Here is a 22596-nt window from a genome sequence, read left to right as displayed (position 1 = left end):
GCTGATCACACTGTGAACTGAACAGTGATCTTAGCTTATACACTTGCCCTCACTGGGGTAAGCCAAGACATGCAGCACACAAGATCCAGTGGCCCACAGTTCACTGACTCAGAGTTCCTTATGACCCAACTTGTATAAGGATGACCATCTTTCAACAATCTCAGTACAACAACAACAAAAAAGAACACATACTTTCATTCATTCAAAAATATTAGATACTTCCCAAGTGCCAGGTAACGAACCACAAGGAAAAGACCTCAAATCACTGCCAGCTTAGGAGAAGAGATGAACACTGACAGAGATAATGATAAAAGAGTTTTCTAAATTCTGCTCTAGAGCCACATTTTCCTAGTTTGCTCATAGATGTCGGACTGTCTTCCGTCAACTCCCCTGCTTGGTGCCTCATGGTGGTGTTCTCCCCAAGAGAAACCCATCCTGTCTTCTCCTCTGCACGCCTGCAGGCCACCCCCACACCCTTTTGCCTACAGAGATGCTCCCCTGGCCAACTCCCACGTGGAGTTGGATCAGCTAAAGTCACTCATGTCATTTGGAGGATCCGCTGCCTGGCGCTCATGTGTTCTGGAACTTTGGGCTAGCGGGTCCCTCTCTGATCACCCATATGTGACTGCCCCCATCAGTGGAGGGGCGGCATCCGTACCAATCTTCAATTTTATTTATTCTTAAACCTACTGATGCCAGTGATACTTGTTATTTCAATTCATACATGTGGTTACCTGTTGAGTTAACCAACGAAATATGAGGACAAACACCAAGTTGTTCTCATGAAAACAGATTTAGCCAGTAGCTAAGACAGACTGCCATCCAACTGGGTGTGGGCAAGACAACTGTGAAAGATGAGGAATAAATCATAAAAATCTGCTCCCAGGCTGCTTCACAAGTCTTTTATAATCCTTTCTATGTGTACACACACACACACACACACACACACAAAACACATATATTAAAGAAACTGGATTCAAACTCTCATTATAGGCATGCTTTGTGTGAGGAAGGTGTATTAGTCCATTTTCACACTTCTATAAAGCTACTACCTGAAACTGGGCAATTCATAAAGGAAAGAGGTTTAATTGACTTGCAGTTCTGCCAGGGAGACCTCAAAACTTACAATCATGGCAGAAGGTGAAGGGGAAGTAAGGACCTTCTTCACATGGCGGCAGGAGAGAGAAGCACAAGCAGGGAAAATGCCAGATGCTTATAAACCCATCAGATCTTGTGAGAACTCCCTCACTATCACAAGAACAGCATAGAGGAAACCACCCTCACGACGCAATCACCTCCCACCTGGTCCCTCCCTCGACACATGGGATTATGTGGATTACAATTCAAAATGAGATTTGAGTGGGGACACAGCTAAACCATATCAGAAGGTGACATGGAAATCCAATTGGCAGATACCCTTCCTCAAAGAGGAGGCTTCCCCTCTGTATTACAAAATTGATGAAAAAAGCTAATGTTTTTACAGCTTAAGTTAAAACAAAATGTCTAAGGCACCTACGTATAATGTCTTGATTATTTCTCCACTTGAATCAATTTTTTGCCTAATTGGTCAAGTGACCAACTATGGTCATGTCTGAAAAGGAAGTGTCTGCATCACCACCTAGGTATGGATGGCCACAGTTTTGCTTGGTCCATGCCTCTGTCAACCTCAGACCCTCCTGACTGGAGGCCCACAGGCTCTTCCAACTCACCCTATTTTCTCAGGGCAGCAGTAACTGGTGCAAAGCAAGCATTTGATAAACACATTTATTGAATGAATTATCTGTTTAATAGTGAAGAAAGTGCCAAAAAATACTGGAGAACTCATATCCACGACAAGTGTGTTGATCGGGCATGGTGGCAGACTGCTTGGCAGAACGGCAAAAGCCACCTCTCGTTAGATTCAGTCTCGTCCTCCTGCCTCAGTGTCAGGTATCCATCCAATTAGGGTTAAAGGAAGACTGAAGAAATTATCAGACAAATCTAGCCAGTGAGAATAGTTTAGCCATATTCTTTTTTTTTTTTTTTTTTTTGAGATGGAGTCTTGCTCAGCCGCCCAGGCTGAAGTACAGTGGCGCGATCTTGGATCACTGCAACCTCCGCCTCCTGAGTTCAAGTGATTCTCCTGCCTCAGCCTCCTGAGTAGCTGGGACTAGAGGCATGTACCAGCACGCCCGGCTAATTTTTGTATTTTTAGTAGAGACAGGGTTTCACCATGTTGGCCAGGATGATCTTAATCTCTTGACCTCATGATCCACCCGCCTTGGCCTCCCAAAGTGTTGGGATTACAGGCGTGAGCCACTGCTTAATGGTCACTTGGTTGAATAAAGTGAGTTCTATTTTTTCAATGCAATTACTCAGCTTTTTACTTCACTTTTGGATGAGCAACAGAACATGTTTATTTATATACAAGTGCATGAGAAAGCAATCTCCATTCAGCTTTAAAAAATTCTGTTACAAATAAAAAAATTTTAAAAATATATTCATCCTTGGCACCAAAAAAATTATTTTTACTTTCACTGTCAGTATGAATTCTTTCTTTCTTTGAGGTTCATTTTCTTTAACTGTATTTTATGGTGAAAAAAGCACTTCACATGAGAGCTGCCTTCTGAAGTTTTTAAGCTTACAATACAGTATTGTTGGCTACAATTGCAATGCTGTACAGCAGCTCTCTTGAGCTCCACTGAAACTTGATGCCCACTGATTAGCAGCTCCCCCTTCCTCCTCCCTCCAGCCCCTGGCAATACAAGCCCACTCGTTGATTCTATGAATTTGACTATTTTAGATGCCTTATATAAGTGGAATCCTGCAGTATTTTTCTTTCTGTGACTAGCTTATTTCATTTAGCATAAAATAAGGGGTTAAGTTTTAAAATATATAAGAAACTCCTACAACTCAATAGCAAAAAAACTAACAACCCAGTTAAAAGTGGACTCAAGAATTGAGAAGACATTTCTGTAAAGACATACAAACGGCCAGCAGGTACACAAAAAGATGTCCAATGTCACTAATCATCAGAGAAACACAAATCAAAACCCCGATGAGATACCACCTTACACCTCTCACAATGTTTACTACGAAAATACAAAAAAACATGACAGATGTCTGCGAGAACGTAGAGAAATTAAAACCCCTGCGTGGCACTGGTTAGAATGCAAAATTGTATAGACGCTATGAAAAAACAGTATGGCGGTTCCTCAAAAATTAAAAATAAAACTACTGTATGATCCAACAATTCTATTTTGAAATATTTATATAAAAGAATTGAAACCAGAATCTCCAAGAGACATCACTCCCATGTTCAATTACAGCATTATTCACAATAGCCAAGATATGAACACAACCTAAATAGCCACTGATAGATGGATAAATAAAATGCAGTCTATGCCTAGAATGAAATATTCAGTCTTAAAAAAAGGAAATTCTGCAATATGCAACAACATGGATGAACCTTGTGGACATTATGTTAGGTGAAATCGGTTTTTAATTTTCTTCTACCTGGTAGCTTTTTCTTTCTCTATTTCATGTTAACTGTTGAAGGAACTGACTGGTTTTTCAAGTACACTTAGCAAAGGACATCAAAAGTCAACTATCTTAAATTTGACTTAGGGTTTGTCTTTCTTTAAATAAAACTGTTGAGAGAATTCTTAAATGAGTAGGTCTTCTGAAAGTTTTGATGGATTTCAATGAACTCTGCCGAATGTACAGAGGTTACAGAAATAAAATGTCTCACAAAAAAAGTGGCTCCAGCTGCCATCTCATGGTGTATCCATTGCATGTGGACCAGGTCAAATTGCTATCTCCAGCCTTGGCAGGCATGGTCCTTAACAGCATTAACAACGTCTCTTCATAAGGGTCACAACTCACAGACCCTGGAATCCTAGTCTGAGTCACACAGACCATAGTCTCTACTTGGAACATGATCTTGCACTTGGAAGCAATGAGGCAAATGCAAGGCCTTCATTGTATCAATGACGTGAAACATTCAGGAATGTAAGCCTAAGAGAATGGAACGTTTTGCTTCTTTAAGGAACATGCATGGTTTCAGGAAGGCACAGGTTCTGGAACCATGAGCTGGGTTCCGGGGAAAATCATCTGGGAACCTACACAGAGGTTCCATTTGCCTGGGTCACTGCCCCTCAAATACCCTACTCAGAAAACCCGTTTCTCCTGGAACAGCCCCCAAGTAAAGAGGGTGTCATTAGCTGCAGTGTCAAACGTTACAAAATTTGCACATTCACCAAATGAATACAGCGTTATCTTACTTTGAGAAATATTCAAGTCCCTTAAGAAAGCAACTCTCCCTGTAGGCATTCTCTAAAACCTCTTTCCCTACCTTGACCTGGATCAGAGGCATCTCCCACCTCAGGTAATAAGAAGTTTTCAAACCTAGGGCACAAGTCGATGGAGGATCAACACATAAATTAATTATTCTAACTGTGCACTTGGACAAGCTGCTCCCATCCTCCCTGGCTGGGATCTCCCGGGCAGCTACTAGAAGGGTTTTCCAAACATCAATGTTGCTCGGAAAACCACAATGGGAGGAGACCCAAGCTCTGGGAGGATGGTCTCACCATTTAAGGAAGAAAATTTCATGAGTTTTCTCAGTGGTCAACTTGGTTATCAAATGAAAGGGGCTCCTTCTTCCCACAGGGCCTCTTCTCCTGGCCAGAGAAACTGGTGATTCAGGAGACACACAGGATGGTTACAAAAGTGCTCAGAAAAGATGGCTGTGCTGTTAGCAACTCCATATTCCTCACAGGGATCTGGCCGACCGGAGCACACTGTGTCCCATGAGCATTTCACTCTGCCAGCCCAAGAGGACTTCCCCAAGGAATGTTCCAGACAGCAAAATCAGCCGAGTGGGATTCTTGGGTTTCTGGAGCTTGTCTCTAATATAGATCAAGCTTGATCTGCTCTAAAATGTTTAAATGCTAACTAAGTGGCTCATCACTTTACAGTTTGATTAACTAGCATTGGACTGGGAGGAGTCTTGATACTTGAGGTTGACATCAACTACTGTCTAGGCTATTTTTAGTTTAAATTAAAGATTACTTTGACTGAGAAACTCGTGTTATTTTAAGTTTATGTCCCAGGGCATTTATTATTTCTGGCAACATTATATTTAACGAAAATGTGTGGTGTTAAGTACGCCCAGTAATTTTAACTTTCAGTGACTGTGGGGCTGAGGGCACAGATGGGTCTTGTGTCTCACATGACCCAGCTTTATCAGACGCAGTCACGGCTTCATGGCCTTGAGTTGATTTTATCTTAAAATAACATGCTGCTCTTTATTTGTTTTGGGAGACACAAAGCACACCATGCGGCGAGTTCTGAGAGGATTCCCACAGTGCTCGACCCCTCCTGGTTTCTGAATCTCACAGGAGATGAGCAGGTGTTCTAGACTTGGGACATCTGCCACTCTGGAAGTCTCAGCTTTACCTGGCTCTGAGCCTACCTGTCTCTCAGAAGCTTTGGGATTTTGATGTCAGGTGTAGGAGTCAGGTCCAGCCTCACCTCAAAGCAGTCTTGGCTGAGTTTGTGGAATGAATGCCTGGAGTGGGATGAAGAGCCTGGGCTCCCGTGAACATAGCCTCTCCACGGAAGGCTGGCTCCAGCCCTACTTCCATAGCCCTGTGGGGACACTGCCTGGCAATTCCTATTCAATAGATGTTTATTGACATTGCAGTAACTGGAATGGCCCATGGCAGTTTCTAAGACATAGTGGACAGATGTGTATTCGTTATTGCTAATCAACATAACAATAATTAACAGGCCAGCTCTGCACTAGAGGGGAAATTCTCCAGTCAGTACTTCTTGCCAAGGACCAGATTGCGCCCCCAGTCTTGGGCTACTCAGAAACGCTAACTACAAGATTAAATGCCACTAGGGGATAACACACTGCACTCATTTATAAGTCGAAGAACAAGGTCAGTTCCCATGATCATCAATAACCCCACTTACGGAGAACAAAACAAATAGGCAGCAATAGCAGCAAAAGCCTCTCACTGTGGAGAAGGTACTTGTGTTTTGTACAGAAAAATGAGCCCACCAGTTTTCAGGGATTCAGCAACAAGGCAAACACCAGAGTAGATCGGGGGTCGCCATAGATTTAGCTATACTTCAAATGCACATAGTACCATGTAAGAGTCATCCCAAAACAGTACAAAATTCGGAATCACCAATGGGTAAATAATGACCAACACAGTGTTGGTGTTCAGTGTGTTTTTCTAGAATAGACAACATCATAGCAGGTAAATATGGATAATACTCATACAATATACGCAGCCTCTCTAAGCTAACCAGAGTACTGAAATGACAAGCAAACACTCAATTCTTGAATTTACATACATGGGATTCTGACATAAGGTGCATGAGTCGGGTACAGCCTTCACTCAAAGCAGCCTTGCCTGGGTTTGTGTAGATGTATATATGTATATATAAGTGTAGGTATATACCTGTCCTATATACCTATATATAACTATATATAGGTATATATACACCTATGTGTAACTATATATAGGTATATATACACCTATGTGTAACTATATATAGGTACATATACACCTATGTGTAACTATATATAGGTATATATAATTATTATATATACCTATATAGTTATAACTATTATATATACCTATATAGTTACATATAGTTATATATATAGCTATAACTATATATAACTATATATGTATGTATAACTATATATGTATATACCTATATATAGTATATATACTATGTAACTATATACCTATATATAGTTATACATAGGTGTATATATACTATATATAGTTATATATACCTATATATAGTTATACATAGGTGTATTTATACCTATGTATATAATGATATACCTATATATAACTATATACATACACCTATATATACACACACCTATATATAATGATATAGGTATATATATAACTATAGATAGTTATATATAGGTATATCGTTATATACATAGGTATACATATACCTATATATAACTACATGCCTATATATATAACTATACCTATATACCTATATATATCTATATAGGACAGGTATGTACCTATACTTACATATACATACATATATACACACATATATCTCCATACATTTAGAAGATTCACATCAAGTGGGCTTTTAACTTTTAGCAAAAATTCAACTTATTGAAAGAGAGAAAGAGAGACAGAGAGAATGAAGCATGGGAGATTCTATCCCCTGTTCCAACCAGCAAGCGTGCGTTTGCTTGTGCACCCTGACACCCTGAGAGGGTATGTGAAAAAGCCGTGTATCTACCCTTCTCTCGGGGTTTCTTGCTGTGAGCACCACGCCATGCTGAGGGTGACTCTGGTGTTTCATGATCCACATTTTTTTAATACAACATGGGCAGGAAGTGTGGAGTCTTAATATTTGAAGTCTAAATTTTATAATTTTATTTAATAGACAGGGTCTCACTCTATCACCCAAGCTGGAGTGCAGTGGCATGATCACAGCTCACTGCAGCCTCAAACTCCTGGCCTCAAGAGATCCTCCTGACTCAGCTTCCCAAGTAGCTGGGATTACGGGTGCATGCCACCATGCCTGGCTAGTGAAGTTTAAATTCTATCTGATGCTCTAAGAAATGGCTGCTGTTTCCAACAGTGGCAGGAAATCTGGGTGTGAAGGATGTAGACAGACACAGTTGAATATGGTGCTTACTAGGAAATTTTCAAAGATCATTTGGACCACACTATTTTCACCTTTCACCTTACTTTAGACTCTCACTCTGTCAAGGTGCAGTGCCCTGGGCTGCTACCATTTTGTCTGAGCATTTCACTTATTTTACCACTGTGTCTTCACAGCCTCCAGTGAAACAGGGATAGGAGCAGCCATCATCTTCCCCATTCTTGCTGAGCACCTTTGAAGGCTGTAAGAGTAGAGTAATTTGCTCAAGTCATGCAGAAGAGCAGAATCTGCACTCCTGGTTGGCCTTCTTTCTCTGAAACCATCTTTCCCAGCCAAGTTAACAGTATTAGGCATCAGGCCCTAGCTGCTTAGTCTCCCATATTCCGCACACCTTCCTCTACCCATGCACTCCAGGGACATGTGCATACACAGTGGCCAGCTCCAAGTCCCAGACAGCCTCCAATGTCCTGATGGTTTTGATGAGAAGGTGTGGGCAGCCAGGGAGGATGACACAAAGTATCCCTTCCCATCTAGAAGCAGTCCTGGCTTTGCAGTCAGACCAACCTAGAAGAAAATGTCAGCTCTGCCTCTTGAGAAAGAAACATCACACCTCTGAGCCTTAGTTTCCCCATCTGTGACTAAACAGGGATAATACTGAACGTCATTCATTCATTCACCAAGTATTTGTTGAATGCCTTCTGCATGCCAGATACTGTTCTAGGCACTGGGAATACAGAGTTTACATTCTCTAAAGGAATGGGGGTCAGGGTCACATGGGAAAACAGTCACCAAAGTGCCTGGCAGTAGTAGGTACAGTAGAGAATGGCCTTGCTTCTTCTAAGCACACACATTCACTTGACCAAAGCAAGTTGGAGCCCCCAAGCTGCAAACTCAGGTGCTCTCAGACAGCTGTGGTCTAAGGAGGGAAGTCATACTGTAAGGCAGGTGGGCCGGTGGAGAAATGAAAAGTTCCCACCCCACTCCAATGCCTTTGTATTCCATTCTCCCTCTGCAATGAGCTAACAGAACAAAATCTCTGTTCTAGCAGATGTGTCTCAGAGGCCCGCTGTTCTTGGTAAGTGGCTACACCCATCCAGGACTGCAGATGTCCTTAGGACACCTCTGAAGGACAATCACTGATGACCACTCATCTATACCATGTGTTGCTCTCCATAGGAAGGGGATGAAGATGGTGGCCTAGGGCAAAGCCTCCCATTCTTTTTGGCTCCCAACAGTAGATCTAGGTTTGAATGCAACAGGCCACACTCCTCCTTGCTTCAGTGTGTGTGCAGTAGCCTGGACTTGGTAAAAGCTCAAGGGACATTGGACTATAGGGCTGAAGCTCCTGCCATCTCTGTGAAATGCGGTTTTCTGGTCCTAATAGATTCCATGGGCTTGTCAGCTCCTGCCACTCTGATCCTGCTCCCACATGACAAAGATAGTCCTTAGGGAGTGAGCTGGTCTCACTTTTCTCCACTCCATCAGCTCTTAGAGCACAGCTGGACACAGAACAGGGATCAATCAATGGCTTGACATGAAAGCAGCACATGAGCACCTAGGTCCATGTAATGCACCATCAGCACACAGGACAGAGGCTACCCACAGTGTGCATCCACCCCAATGCCTCATGTGCATGGCATGGCTTCATGATAGGATGGTCCCAATATGAACACACAATGACACAGGCTCCCAAATGAGTGACACCTGCTTGGGAGGCTCCCATCCTCCTTCGCACAATGTCCTCACTGTTTAGAGCATCCAAAAATGCATCTAGAGCCAATGCAGGCAAACGGCCTCATGACTTGAATAGACTCTGAGTCAAAGATTTGAAATATTTCACAGAAAAGAAACCCATAAAGTTATGTTAGTTTCTGACCTGGGAAACCATTCTGTTGTGAGGGGCCTTGCTAAAGCTGATTGCAGTTAGAAATTCTGAAGATGTTTAGAATGATGTCATAATGATGGAATAAGAATATAGCCTCCCCAGGTGATTAGAGGGAACAACGCTGATTCTGGTGAAAAGGCTGTAGGGTGTTAAGAAAACCTCTTCCTGGCATCAAGACAAATAGAGGGAGTAGAAGCAATGAACCAATTCTTTTTCCTTTCTCTCTTTAGTCTCTTTTTTTTTTTTCCAGAATGACCTTGGGTATTTTGAGAACTTTATTCTTCCCTATGATTTTAGTTTGTCAGATTCTATAAAAAGTCATTCTAATTTGGGATTGCACTGAATACACTAATTTGGGGGGAAATGGCATCATTAGAAGCTTGAGTCTTGCCATCTTAGGACATAGGCCACCTCATCATTTTGCCAGGCCTTTTGTGAATGACCCTGGTCAATGTTTTTAGTGTGCATCACGAAGGTCTTACATTTCCTATTAGCATCATTCCTGGGTATTTCATGTCTTTGGACGATGCTGTGAATAAGATCTGCTTTGTACATAGGAAAACTACAGATTGCTGCATGTTGGTCTTATGACGCAATACCATGATGAACATCTACCGGCTCCAAAGGCTTTTCAGATGATTCTTTTATAATATACAGACAATTCTCATTGTGCCTCATCCCTTTCTATATTTACACCTCATTTCTTGCTTTATGAAATTGAACAGGACTTCTAAAATAGTATTAAGTATCAGTTACAACATGGGCACCTTTACCCTGTTCCCATATCGACTGGAAATACTACTAACATTTGCATACTGAATACATTTGCTCCAGATTACTCATAGGTAGGTAAACTTGATGAGGTTAGGGAAGCTTTCTTGTAAATAATCATTTGTAAAGCCTTCCTTGCTGCTACAGTGCGATGGTCCAAGGAGAAAGAGATCATGGTTAAAGACCTGACAATAATTATTATGGGGATGTTAAGCAAGGTTCCTAAACTCCTGGGCTTGTTTTCCTAGCTGAGAGATGAGGGGCACGAGCCAGGTGGCTATTAAAAGGTTTCCAATCTAGAAGGGAATAACTTCATGATTCTTGATCTAGGAGGCTGGGCACAATTTAAGGTATAGTTGTTATTCATTCTTTCAAGAGTAGATTGTGCACCGTCTTGCACCAGGCATTTTGCAGAGCACCAGGCTCATAGCAGTGAGTGACACACAGCCCCTGCAGGAAGCCCATGGCCTGGTGGGGATCAGAGAGAAGTCAGCAGGCTGTTGGTATGTAGCCTAGGCCAGTGCTGTTCAATAAAACTTTCTGTGATGATGGAAAAGCCTCTGTGTGGGCCGTCTGATATCGTGGCCACAGGCCACATGTGGCTACTAAGAGTTTGAAATGTGCTAGTGTGACTGAGGAATTTTTAATTAAGAGAAATTTAAATAGGCACAAGTGACTAATTGCCAGCACCTAGACCACACAGGTGTAAGTGAGAACGTGACTGGCTAACTTGAGCTAGGAGCCCTGGATATCATCTCATTGGATATCATCATAGTATATCTTTGCCCACAAATTACTTACAGATACTTGGAGAAATAACCCAATCCCGTAACATGGCTGGAGAACAATTAGTGGCCATGTGTCAACATCAGAAGCTGAAAGCATGGCACTCAGAAAAGGGAGCCCTTTGCCTGTTATCACGTGACTACTGACTCTTCATGTGATCTTAATTTATACCCAGTTTACCCTCCAAAATGGTCATGCTGATGCTGTCATCAGTGAAAACCCTCCAAATTCCAGGGCTGCTGTGGATTTCTTAGAAGTGAAGAATCAGAACCAAAAGTTCTTTGCACAGCATCCAAGTGAAGGAAAAACCACCAGCCTGCACTGTGTGCTTTGGACAGTGATAGGATGCTGGAGTGCAAGTGTGACCTCAAGCAGCAAGCGGGACTCCCGAGGCACCTTCTTACGGATGGCACGCAGTGTAATTAAACCTGGGATCTCCTCAGTTTCTAATGAATTTAGTCAAAGAATGTGCCTTCATCTGCTAAAAAAGCGCATGGTGAAATGTAATGAGGCAGAGCAAGGGAGATAACTGTAATGCTAAGAGGTCTTGTGAGGCTCTACTTAGGTTTTTAAAGGATGATAATATATAGAGAAAACCTTTTACTTAGGAAGATAAATTCATGAAAGCACTGAGCTCTTCTGAAACTACCCATGGACATGACGAATGTCACAGGGCCTGAGCTGCTCTCCCTTCTGAGGCCTGCTCTGGCCCAGGACACAGAAGTGCTCCTGGCCAAAAACCCAGATGATCTGTCAGAACGTGGCGAAGCCGTGTAAACCTTCCACTCTAAACACCGCAGGACGAACAAGGGGGGTACGTGTTGGCTTTCTGGGACTCCTGTTCCCCTTTCAAGTCTGCGGCGGGCCTCACTCAGGCCCCACTGCATCTGTTAGAGGCAGGTGTGGGTACAAGGAGGACTCCGAGGATGCAGCTCATGGCTCCATTCACCTCTCCTGTGTGCGGGGTGTACAGTAAATGATGGGAGGAACCACCTACTGGATTTTGGTTTCAGCGTGGCTCTAGTACAAGACCATGTGCATGGCTTATTAAGCTAGAACACAGCAGAGTTGAAGAGTACAAAGTGCTTCTCTTTAGAGAAATGTACTCCCAAGGTTCTGCCAAGGAAAGACTGCTGGAGCGGAGCGCTGTCAGTATCACGGAACTTTGTTGAAGGAAACAGGGTGATTTGGTGAGAATAAGAATATGCTTTCTGCTTCTGAGCCTAGAGAGTAATTCATCTAATGGTGCTGCAGACACAGGGCTGGGACAGGGCAGGAAATGGAAAGACGGCTAAAACTTCCCAAAGATGAAAACCCCAGGCTAACATAGTCTACCCTCCAGATGTCGGGGAGGAACTCGCTGCTAACAGCGCATAGCAAAAATTATGTGTAAGTGGAGAGCAATTCCTCAGTTTTAGGGAAACCTACAGCCACTCCAAGTCTTAAGTATCTGTTTCTTGCGGAGTGCTACAGAAGCAAGCACATCAGAAGGTCAAGAGCAAATATCCCCATTCAATGTAACCTCTGGGGTCTGCACCACCCAAGCTCTGTGGATTGGGGGATGTGATTCTTTCCCTTCCCACCTCCAGTCCCCCAACAATGTCCTGCTCCCAGGCTACCTGTCTGCTCCTACCCTCTCGTTAATGTCCCTGATTCAGAGGAACCTCCCCTTGCCCCCCAGATGCTTTGTATTTTAACATCATCTGCCTTAACACATTATCCAGAGGAGTGACTATAATGGTAGATGTGTTGGGCATTGTGGTGGCCAAAGGGGTGGTGGTAGGGGGCGGTGGTAAAAACGACGCTCGTATCACCACCGTGGGCTTTGTTCATCATATTCCCTTCAAGGCGGGGATTCATACACTCCTGGTCTGTGAAGGTTGCTACTCATTCAGGTCAGAGCCTCGGGAAGCCCAAGGCATTCAGAGGGCCTGAAAAGATACCCCACATTTCTTCCATTCATGCTCTTATCCATCCACCAGCACAACTTCCACTGCCTGTCACATGGCAGGCATGATGCTAAGCACTTGTGTGTGTATGGAACATGCACCTAAGGTACAGGCAAAGGTGGAGCCACCCCTCAACACAGATGCTAAATGGGATGCTGAGAGTGGGAACAATACTGACAGAGCAGAGAAAGGAAATACTCCACAAGGGGTACTCATGCCCAGTAAGTGGGGAGTACCTGGGAAAGAGAACTGTTCTCAATGTGACAGCCACTACTCATTACATATATTATCTCACAAATTCATTATTATTATTCCACTTCACAGATGAGGTAACTGAGGCCAGGAGAAGTTGGGAAGCTTGCCTGAGGTCAAATAGCTGGTAATTGCCCAAGCACAGTTTGAGCCCTGGCAGCCCATGCATTGAACCTTAATACATGGTCCAGTCATTGAGGATGCAATTGCCCCCACACTCAAATGACAGCAAAGAACTGGTTACCTGCTAACCTATGCAGAAGTGGCCACGTGGAGGCTGGCAGCCCTCAGGTACTGTGAACTGCATGCTCAAAACCAGCAGGCAAATCCCTCTTGGGGTTAGAGGTGGAGAGCCAGGGGGCATCTGCTCACGGGGCACTGGGACTCTCCCGCAACACAGCGTGGATGTGGCTTTGAGGAGAACAGGTGTTGAGAAGCAGCTAAAAACTTCCTGGACCAGCTTGAAGCAATGACATCTCTGTTCTCCGGGGCCACTCCTGGGGGCACTCAGTGTCCCAGGGCATTCAGGAGGGGTGTTTGGTGTTGGTTCCCTTCTTCCTGGACACCTCCTAGTCTCTTATCATAAGTGCAGGTCCGAGACGTTACCTGTGCCTACCCTCTGACTTTCCCACATACACCCAAGGCTAGAAGAGGAAGCCCAATGTGGCTGGCACCATGAGATGTCATGTGGGCACCAAGTCCACATGGGCTTGGGAACGATGATGGGGGGCATGGGGTGGGGGTAGAGAACTTTGAAGTTCTTTGTGACATTGATCCATCCTCCCCTTTTAGTTACCTTAAACTTTTGTACATTAAAAACACATTGCCAGGAGACTGCTGCAAAATGTTAACTCCTTTTACAGTTGAGATCCAGGCCTTAAAGAGCTGCAGGCTTTGACACTTAAAGGGCCCTTGTAGCCCCTTCGTCTGAACCTATGCGGAAACTGAAGTCCAGAGAGAAGCAACCTGCCCACGGCCTCACAGTCAGCCGCAGAAAGTCCCCCAGCACGCAGGGACTCCTAAATGTTGGGCTGAAATAAGCCTTCCGGCCTACCTCAAAGGTTCTACCTTTGCATAGTCCAGCCACAGAAACTTGAAAAGAGACATCGAATTGGGAACCATTAAAAGTCCCTTCGTGGATTTCAAAATGAAATTTGGTTTGCTCTGGTAAACCTCACAGTCAGCTCTCAAAACAACATCTTTTAGAAGTGTTTATTCAGAGGAAATGCTCTAGATCAATTGGTTTTCTATCAGCCCGTTTTTCTGCCCCAAAGAAACAAAAGAACAGCAAGTATTTTTGTTTTCCTTTTAAACTGCTTATATCCCTGAACTAGACAAGACTTTTTCAATTCCACCTAGACTTAGCAACTTGGGTTCCTTGGAAGTTGAGATTTAATAAGCTTTCCACTGACAATTTTGACTGGTAGATTTCTCAGGGAGGGTTTATCTCAGCCAATAGCAGGAGGCGGCCTGGCTGGTGGCACCCATTAATTTATTGAGTAGCTAAAATAAGTGCATGGTAGAAATTCAAAGGATATCAAGGGCTGTGAGATGAAAATTGAGCCCATCCCCCATACCAGCTTCCTAGGTGCCTGCTGCCCCACTTACGGGCAGTCCTTGTCACCAGTTCTCCTACAGGGAACCATTTTAATGGGCAGTAGAAACCAGCCCCCGGCACTTCCTATACCCTTCAAAGGCCAGTTGGAGGAGGGGATTAGCTGACCTGCAGGAGGGGCTGCAGCTGAGAGAGCCTGCTGCCTCCAAAGTTCAAAGACCTCCAGGGATGTCTGATAGGGCAGATGCTCTGGGCAGCAGACAGTGCAAGGACAGACTGCTTCCTGCTCCTAATGGCCTTACCCCCTTCCTTCCTTCCTTCCTTCCTTAAGACCCATAAGCCAGGAGGGACTTTATGGCCTCATTATTTGGATGCTGCCTTTCCACCTGCCCAGGAGGCTGGGGTGGGAGCAGGGGTGGGAGCAAGGGCAGGAGTGCATCCTCCTCCATCCCACCTCGCAGGGCTATGAAATGTCACAGGTCAGGGAGGCCTGAGGGAGCTGTCACTCAAGTGACACAAGCCCTGACCCCTGCATGCTCTTAAAACATCCCTGTACCCCAGTGCCTTTGCTCATGCCCTTTGCCCCATCTGGATGCCACTCCCCTCTTGTGGGCCTAGCTTGCAGGTCCCATCCTTCCTGCAGCAGCCCCAGTCCTCGCCAGCAGAGAGCATCCCTCCTGCTGAGCTCCTGAGCACCCCAGTGGCCTTTCAAGGTCTTTGGAGAACCCCCAAAAGCAAGACTGGTCATGCTTCTCTACACCTCAATGGCCCAGAACCTCCCAGCAGCCTGGCTTAGTGCTCACCACATGGAAGGGGCTGGTAAATGTTCATAAATGAATGGAACCAATGGACACAACAAAATAAAAACAGCTTCTCTGCTTCTAAGAACATCCTGGTCACCTGCTCCATCCTGACTCACCTCTGGTCACCTGCTCTGTCTTGACTCATCCCAGTCACCTACTCTGACCTAAGTCACCTTTAGTTACCTGTTCCTAATTGTCCTTCCTGCCAAACGATTCACCCCGCCACTCTGGCTCATACGCCTGTTCTCTTTAAAATAGCCAACCAGAATTAGCTTAGACTGTGTGGTCCCACCCTAGCCAACAGAAGAACGACACAGCAGTAAGGGCTACCTACATCAGGAATAAGATCTCCCTTCCCTCCCTTATTCAGGTGTGCTCTCACCATTGTTCCATCTGCGAAGAGCACCCCTTCTGCAGACAGTAAATTTGCCTTGCTGAGAAAACTTTTTGTCTGAATGCTATTTTTTTCTTGAGGTACCAAGGAACAAGCACTTCTAACAAAGGAAAAAGCTATTTTTTTCTCTTCTTTTCTCTTTCCTCTTTTTCCCCACTTCCTACTTAGCTTTTTAGAAATGCAATTACAGTCTTTTACCTCCTCTTTACCAGACACTCCCTACAGGGCAAATTCATCTATATGCTTAGAAGCTCCAGAGCAGAACTCTCACCCACCAGGAGGTTGCCTTGAGAGAGAAGTCGATTTACAACCCAAAGTATGCCTGCTAGAGTTTTTGGACACCCTCACAAACTATTTCTGGCCATGAGGACCCCAAGTCAACCACCTGGTAGACAAGGCACCAAGCTAGCACACGGAGCCCCAACCTGCTTATTTACCTACTCCCCTGTCTTTTAAAAGTGCTCACCTTCTGCTCCAAAAGGGAAACAATACCCCTAAGGCAGGAAGCCTATCCTTCCTCCCCTAAGCTAACTTTGGAATAAAAAGTCCCTTTCTTTATACCAGACCTCACTCTTATTCATTGGACTCTGCTAGTGGCAAGCTACTGAACCTATGTCTCAGTTACACTATAAGCATCCCACTGTGGCTATCACTCCTGGCTGCATGTGAGCATCACTTGGGAAACTTTTAACACACCAGTATCTGGGGCCCACCTCAGACCAAGTAAACCAGGCTCTCTGGAGTATGGGCCAGGAATCTGAATTTTACAGGGACTCCCAGGTGAGTCTAGTGTACCATTGGAGCCAAATGTCACCACTAGAAACAGGCTGTCGGAGAATAGCTTAGGCAGGACCAGAACCACAGCTTTCTCCTACTCTGAGCTGAGATCCACCTTCATGCATCTTCTAGGCAGAGTCCCCCACCTGCCTTACCGGAAAACACAGATCAAGCCCCCTCTTTACAATGTGACAGAGCTCTTGTTCCCATTTACGCTTTTCTCCTTTTGCCCACAAAGTCCAGGGAGAAGTCCAAGTTGATACAATGGCAACAACTCGCACTAACTTCTTAGCTAGGCAATACAACATTCAGGACAATCATTTATTGGTTAAAGTCAACATTCTCACTGTTATTTCTGCTCAGATTCCCAATTTTGGGTGAGACAGGGGAGGGAAATAGGTGTTGGCAGATTCTGGACACAACTAAAATACAAGGCCCCAATGTTTCATCTAGATAGTCTACCCAGACAGGGAATATTCTAAGGAACAAAGTTCAGGAACGGTAATCACACTGCTGCTAGGTTACTAAATCCTAGTTTGTGCGACTCTGTCTCAAGTATCCTGGGTATTCCACAGACTCATTGTTTTTCTAACACCAAGGGCTCATTTTTGAAATTTCCATGCAGTTTAGTCTTTGGGAGTATTGTTACTGGTATTTCGTTTACTTTTTAAATATACTTTTGAGGCTCTTCTAAAGCAATACTTTTTTACCTTAAAAAAATATTCACTTCTCCTAGTATAAATTATAGCTTCTTGCAGCAATCATTACAGCTCAACTGGCATTCATTTCACAGGATAAAAATATATTCTTTTGGCTGTCTTAATGACTGTGTACACAACTTGTCCTCAAACCCTCTCTGGATTTTGGCTCAAAGCAACGTTCATGTTAAGAGGATGGAATGTGGTTTCAAGCAAGGCACTGAAAGGATTGCATAAACGATAATAGATACTTTTACTAGCGGCAACTTTGTAGTTGATAATGGGTCATTAAGACAGGAAAAGAAGCTCGTTCCACAAAATCTCATCTGAAATGGGAAAGGATAAGGTGTTTCAGCCAAAAAGCCTCCCACTTTCAATAAAGGGTGGTTCCAGCAGGTCCCATGCCTCCCAGAATGTGCAGTCCTGGGCAGAAAGTATCAGGGAAAAAAAGAAGCACCCACCTTCCAGCATCTCCCAGTCCTGCCTGCCAACTCACCCTCCCCTCGTAGCCTACTGCAGCCCAGCTGTGATGGGATTCAATCTCACATTTGGAGTGAAACAAGAATCAGAAAAAGCAAGGGTACTCAGCTGTTCCAGTGCCTATGCCTTTTTTTTAAAAAAAAAAAAAGGTAACTCTGATATTGCCATTTATTTAAATGTCTGCATTCAACTTGTGTTTATGGAAGAAATTAGCACCAAATTTGGCAATCAATAGAGCAGAGACTAATTGGTCTGGAACACCAGCTGTCCAAGGAACAGCCTTCTGTCCTTTTCCTTGGTCAACTGGGACAGCCAAAGGATTTTCCTTCTGCTTCAGGTAGGAGGTCAGCATGATTTCACTGGACTGAGGCAGTGGAGGGCTCATGCATCTACAAACATCGTATGCCCCCCAGCCCCATTTTAAGGTCTTCAAGAGAATCCTAATTCTTTAGGAAAAGAAAACCAACATTTCAACTCTTAATGCATAAAGGGAGCCTGAACAGCAGCTGACTTCTAGGTGAGGGAATGTGTCCCAGGGCGTGATGGAGACTCTGAACTCAGAGGTGAATTTATGTGGCTTGGTCATCTGTACTCTTTCTGGTCCCCTTTCGTCTCTTGGTTCTCAGTCCTAGGAGACCACCAGCTCATCCTTGGCCTTCCTCAGATCTCACCAGTGTCAACTTCAGCTTGGGGTGACCTCGTTGTCTGTGTGAACGGTGCCCCCGCAGAGTGCAATGGAGTCTGCCTGCTTATTGCTTGGCAAGATTCCACACGCCTTTCCTCTCTTCCACACCCTCCAGTCCCAAGGCAGATTCATCATTCTCCATGTCACAGGCATGTAAACATTTATTTTTGGCAGCCAAGTCTTTTCTTTTTAGGACATAAGAAATTATGAAATGGATTAACCCGGCAGCCGAAACAAGATAGGGGACCAACCCCTAGACCATGGCCTGCCCTGTGATCTGTCTTCCAAGCCCTGCTGCCCAGACCACAGGCGCAAACTCCCTCATGAGGTGGGTGCCACTGTGAAAGAATGAGGAAGGTCTGCATTTCTATGCTTCCAGAACCACCGGCCAGTGGCCAACCACTCTCCAATGGGAAAGGAGGCCTAATGATGGCAGTGAAGAAAGAAGAGTGGTTATTACTGATGGAGAGATGGGATGATGAATGCACGGTGCTTCAAACAGTACATGGCATGGAGGAAGGGCTCTATCAGTGCTGCTCTAACAATGAGGAGGAAGATGACATTTATGACATCTGCTCACATTAAGGAGCACAGGTTCTCAAACTAGGCTACATGTTGGAGTCACCTAAGGAGTTTAAAAAAAAATACAGACGCCTAAATCCCACCTGTAGAAATCATGATTTAATTGGTATGAAGTGTGACCTGGACATCTGGATTTTTAAAAGATCCTCAAGGCATTTTATCTTTTCTCTGTACAGCTATAGATTCACAGAAAGTTGAAAGGAAAAACACAGGTAGGTTCCATGCACCATTCCCCCAGCCTCCCGCAGTGGTAACATCTTCATAAATACAGTATATCAAAATCAGGATTCTGACATTGGGTACGATCCACAAAACTTGTTCTGATTAAACCACTTATACATGCGTTCATTCATATGTGTAGAGCTCTATGCAATTATATCACATGTGTATCTTTGTGTAACCACCACAATCAAGAAACTTAACTGTACCATCACCACAAGACTACCCTTTTATGACCCTGCCCACTCTCCTCCCCTATCCTTTAAACCCTGGCAACCACTAATCTGCTCTCCATCTCAATAATTGTTATTTCACAAATGTTATATAAATGGAACCATGCATTATGTATGCTTTGTAAACTAGCTTTTTAAAATTTGGTGTAATTTCCTTGAGGTCCATCCACATCGCTGTGTGTACCCATAAATTATTTTTATTGCTAGGTAGTATTCCAGGATATGACATACCACAGTTTAACTGCTCACCCATTGGAGCACATTTAGGTAGTTTCAAGTTTTGAGCCATTATGAAGAAAAGATTTGTTATGAATATTCACGTGCAAGTTTTTGCATGAAAATGACTTTCCAATTCTCTGGGATAAATGCACAACAGTGCAATTGCTGGGCCATGTGGTAAGTTTTAAAAGGAACTTTTCCAGAGTGGCTGTACCATTTTACATTTGCATTTGTAGTTTCTTGAAGTAGGAACTTATGATTATTCATTTGCAATCTTTCCTCTTTTCTAATGTAAGCACTTAACAGCTATACATTTCCCTCTCAGCACTGCTCTAGCTATATCCCACAAATTTTGATCAAATGTGTTTTCATTTTCATTCAGTTCTATGTATTTTTTATTTCCAATGAAATTTCTTCTCTAACTTATGGTTTATCCAGAAATGTGTTATTTAATTTTCAAGTGTTTAGAGATTTTTCTGTTGTCTTTTTGTTACTGATTTTCAGTTTGATTCCATTATAAGGTCAGAGAATATACCTTACGTGATCTCAATTCTGTTAAACTTGTCACAGTTTGCTTTGTGCCTCAGGATGTAGTCTATAATGCTGAATGTTCCACGACAGCTTGAAAAAGGTGTATTTTGCCGCTGTTAGATGGAGTGTTCTATAAATGTCCATTAGATCCTGCTGGTTGATGTTTGGTTCTATATCCTTGCTAATTTTCTGTCTAGTATTTTCATCAATTGATGAGAGGGAGGTTTTGAAAATAGCTTTTTAAAATTGTGGATTCATCTAGCTATAATTGTGGATTCATCTACTTTTTCTCTCGGGTTAGTTTTTTTTTTTTTTTCATGTATTTTGAATCTCTTTATTTTGGTACATATACATTAAACATTGTTGTATCTTTTATGGTGGGTTGACCTTTTTATCATTATACAATGTCCCTCTTTGCCCCGGTAATCTTTCCTCTGAAGTCTATTTTTTCTGACACTAATACAGCGATTCCTGGTTTTTTCCAAAATGAATGTTTGCCTGATGTATTTTTTCCATTTTTAAAATTTTACTTTCAATCTACGTATGTTGTTATGTTTGAAATGACTTTCTTTCAGAGAGCACAGAGTTAGTTCATATTTTTAAATCCATTCTGCCAATGTTTGTCTTTTAGCTGGAGTATTTTTTAGATCACTGAAAGCAATTACTGACATGTTAGGGATTAAGTGTGCCATTTTATTATTTGTTTTGTTTCTTTTGTTGCTTTTTTTCTAGACATCCTGTGGGTTACTTGAACATCAATTAGAGTTTGATTTTGATTTATTCATGTTTTTAAAAATATCACTCTGTATAGTTTTCTGAGTAGTTCTTCTGGGTATTACCATATACACACATCACAGCCAACTGGTGTTGACATTTCACCACTCTGAGTTAAGTAGAGAAATATTACATTTATTTAGATCCTTGTACCCTCCCCACAATGCACTGTCTTAAGTGTTCCATCTACATACATGAAATGTTGTAACTTATGCTTCAATGCTAGAATATGACTTAAAAACTTTATGAAGTGAACAATACTCTATAATATGTAGTTCTACTTTTACCCATTCTGTTCTTTCACTATTCTTCTATTGTTCTTTTGCCCATTCTGTTTTGAAGGATACAGATTCTTCTGCTACCATTTTCTTTGGAGAGCTCATTCCAGCCACTCGTTAAGGGTCTGTCTGCTAGCAACAAATTCTATTAGTATTTTCTCTTCATTCCTGAAGGATAGTTTTATTTGACATAGGATTGGAAATTGAGAATTATTTCAATACTTAAAAAAAAATCTTGTGCCACTTCATTTTGGCCTCTCTAGTTTCAGATGAGAAACCTATTGTCATCCAAATTGCTGTTCCTTTATAGGCAATACATTGTTCCTGATTTTTTTTTTCAATTTTTAGTTTCTGTGGGTACATAGTAGCTGTATGTATTTATGGGGTGCATGAGATATTTTGATACAGGCATGCAATATGTAATAATCACATCAGGGCAAATGGGGCATCATCATCTCAAACAACCCAATTATACTTTTTTAGTTATTTAAAAATGTACCTTTAAATTATAACTACAGCCCTGTTATGGAACCAAATACTAGGTCTTATTCATTCTTTCTAACTATTTTTTGTACCCATTAACTATCTTCACTTCCCCACCAGCCTCCTATTACCCTTCTTAGCCTCTGGTAACCACCCATCCTACTCTCTGTGAGTTCAACTGTTTTAATTTTTAACTCCAACAAAGAAGTAGAACATGTGAAGTTTGTCTTTCTGTGCCTGGCTTATTTCACTTAATGTAATGACCTCCAGTTCCATCCACATTGATGCAAATGATAGGATCTCATTCTTTCTATGGCTAAATAGTACTCTACTGTGATAAGTACCATATTTTTTTTTTTATCCATTCCTCTTTTGATGAACACTTCAGTTGCTTCCAAATCTTGGCTATTGTGAATAGTGCTACAATAAACATGGGAATGCAGATATCTATTTAATATATTGACTTCCGTTCTTTTGGGTATATACCTAGCAGAGAGATTGCTGGATCACATCATAGTTCTGTTTTTAGTTTACTGAGGAACCTCCAAACTGTTCTCCATAGTGTTGGTACTAATTTACATTCCCACCAGTGTAT

The 22596-nt window shown here is 42.9% G+C and overlaps 1 protein-coding gene across 1 annotated transcript in view; it reads right to left on the bottom strand.

The window, feature by feature from the left end:
• ADAMTS17 (ADAM metallopeptidase with thrombospondin type 1 motif 17) overlaps positions 1-22596 on the bottom strand; it is a 367353-nt gene that overhangs the window by 182931 nt on the left and 161826 nt on the right. The window lies entirely within an intron of this gene.

This window comes from Chlorocebus sabaeus, chromosome 29 (assembly GCF_047675955.1).
Source record: "Chlorocebus sabaeus isolate Y175 chromosome 29, mChlSab1.0.hap1, whole genome shotgun sequence".
Classification (NCBI taxonomy): domain Eukaryota; kingdom Metazoa; phylum Chordata; class Mammalia; order Primates; family Cercopithecidae; genus Chlorocebus; species Chlorocebus sabaeus.
The sequence above is the reverse complement of the archived record's forward strand: the minus strand, read 5'-3'. Positions and strand labels throughout refer to the sequence as shown.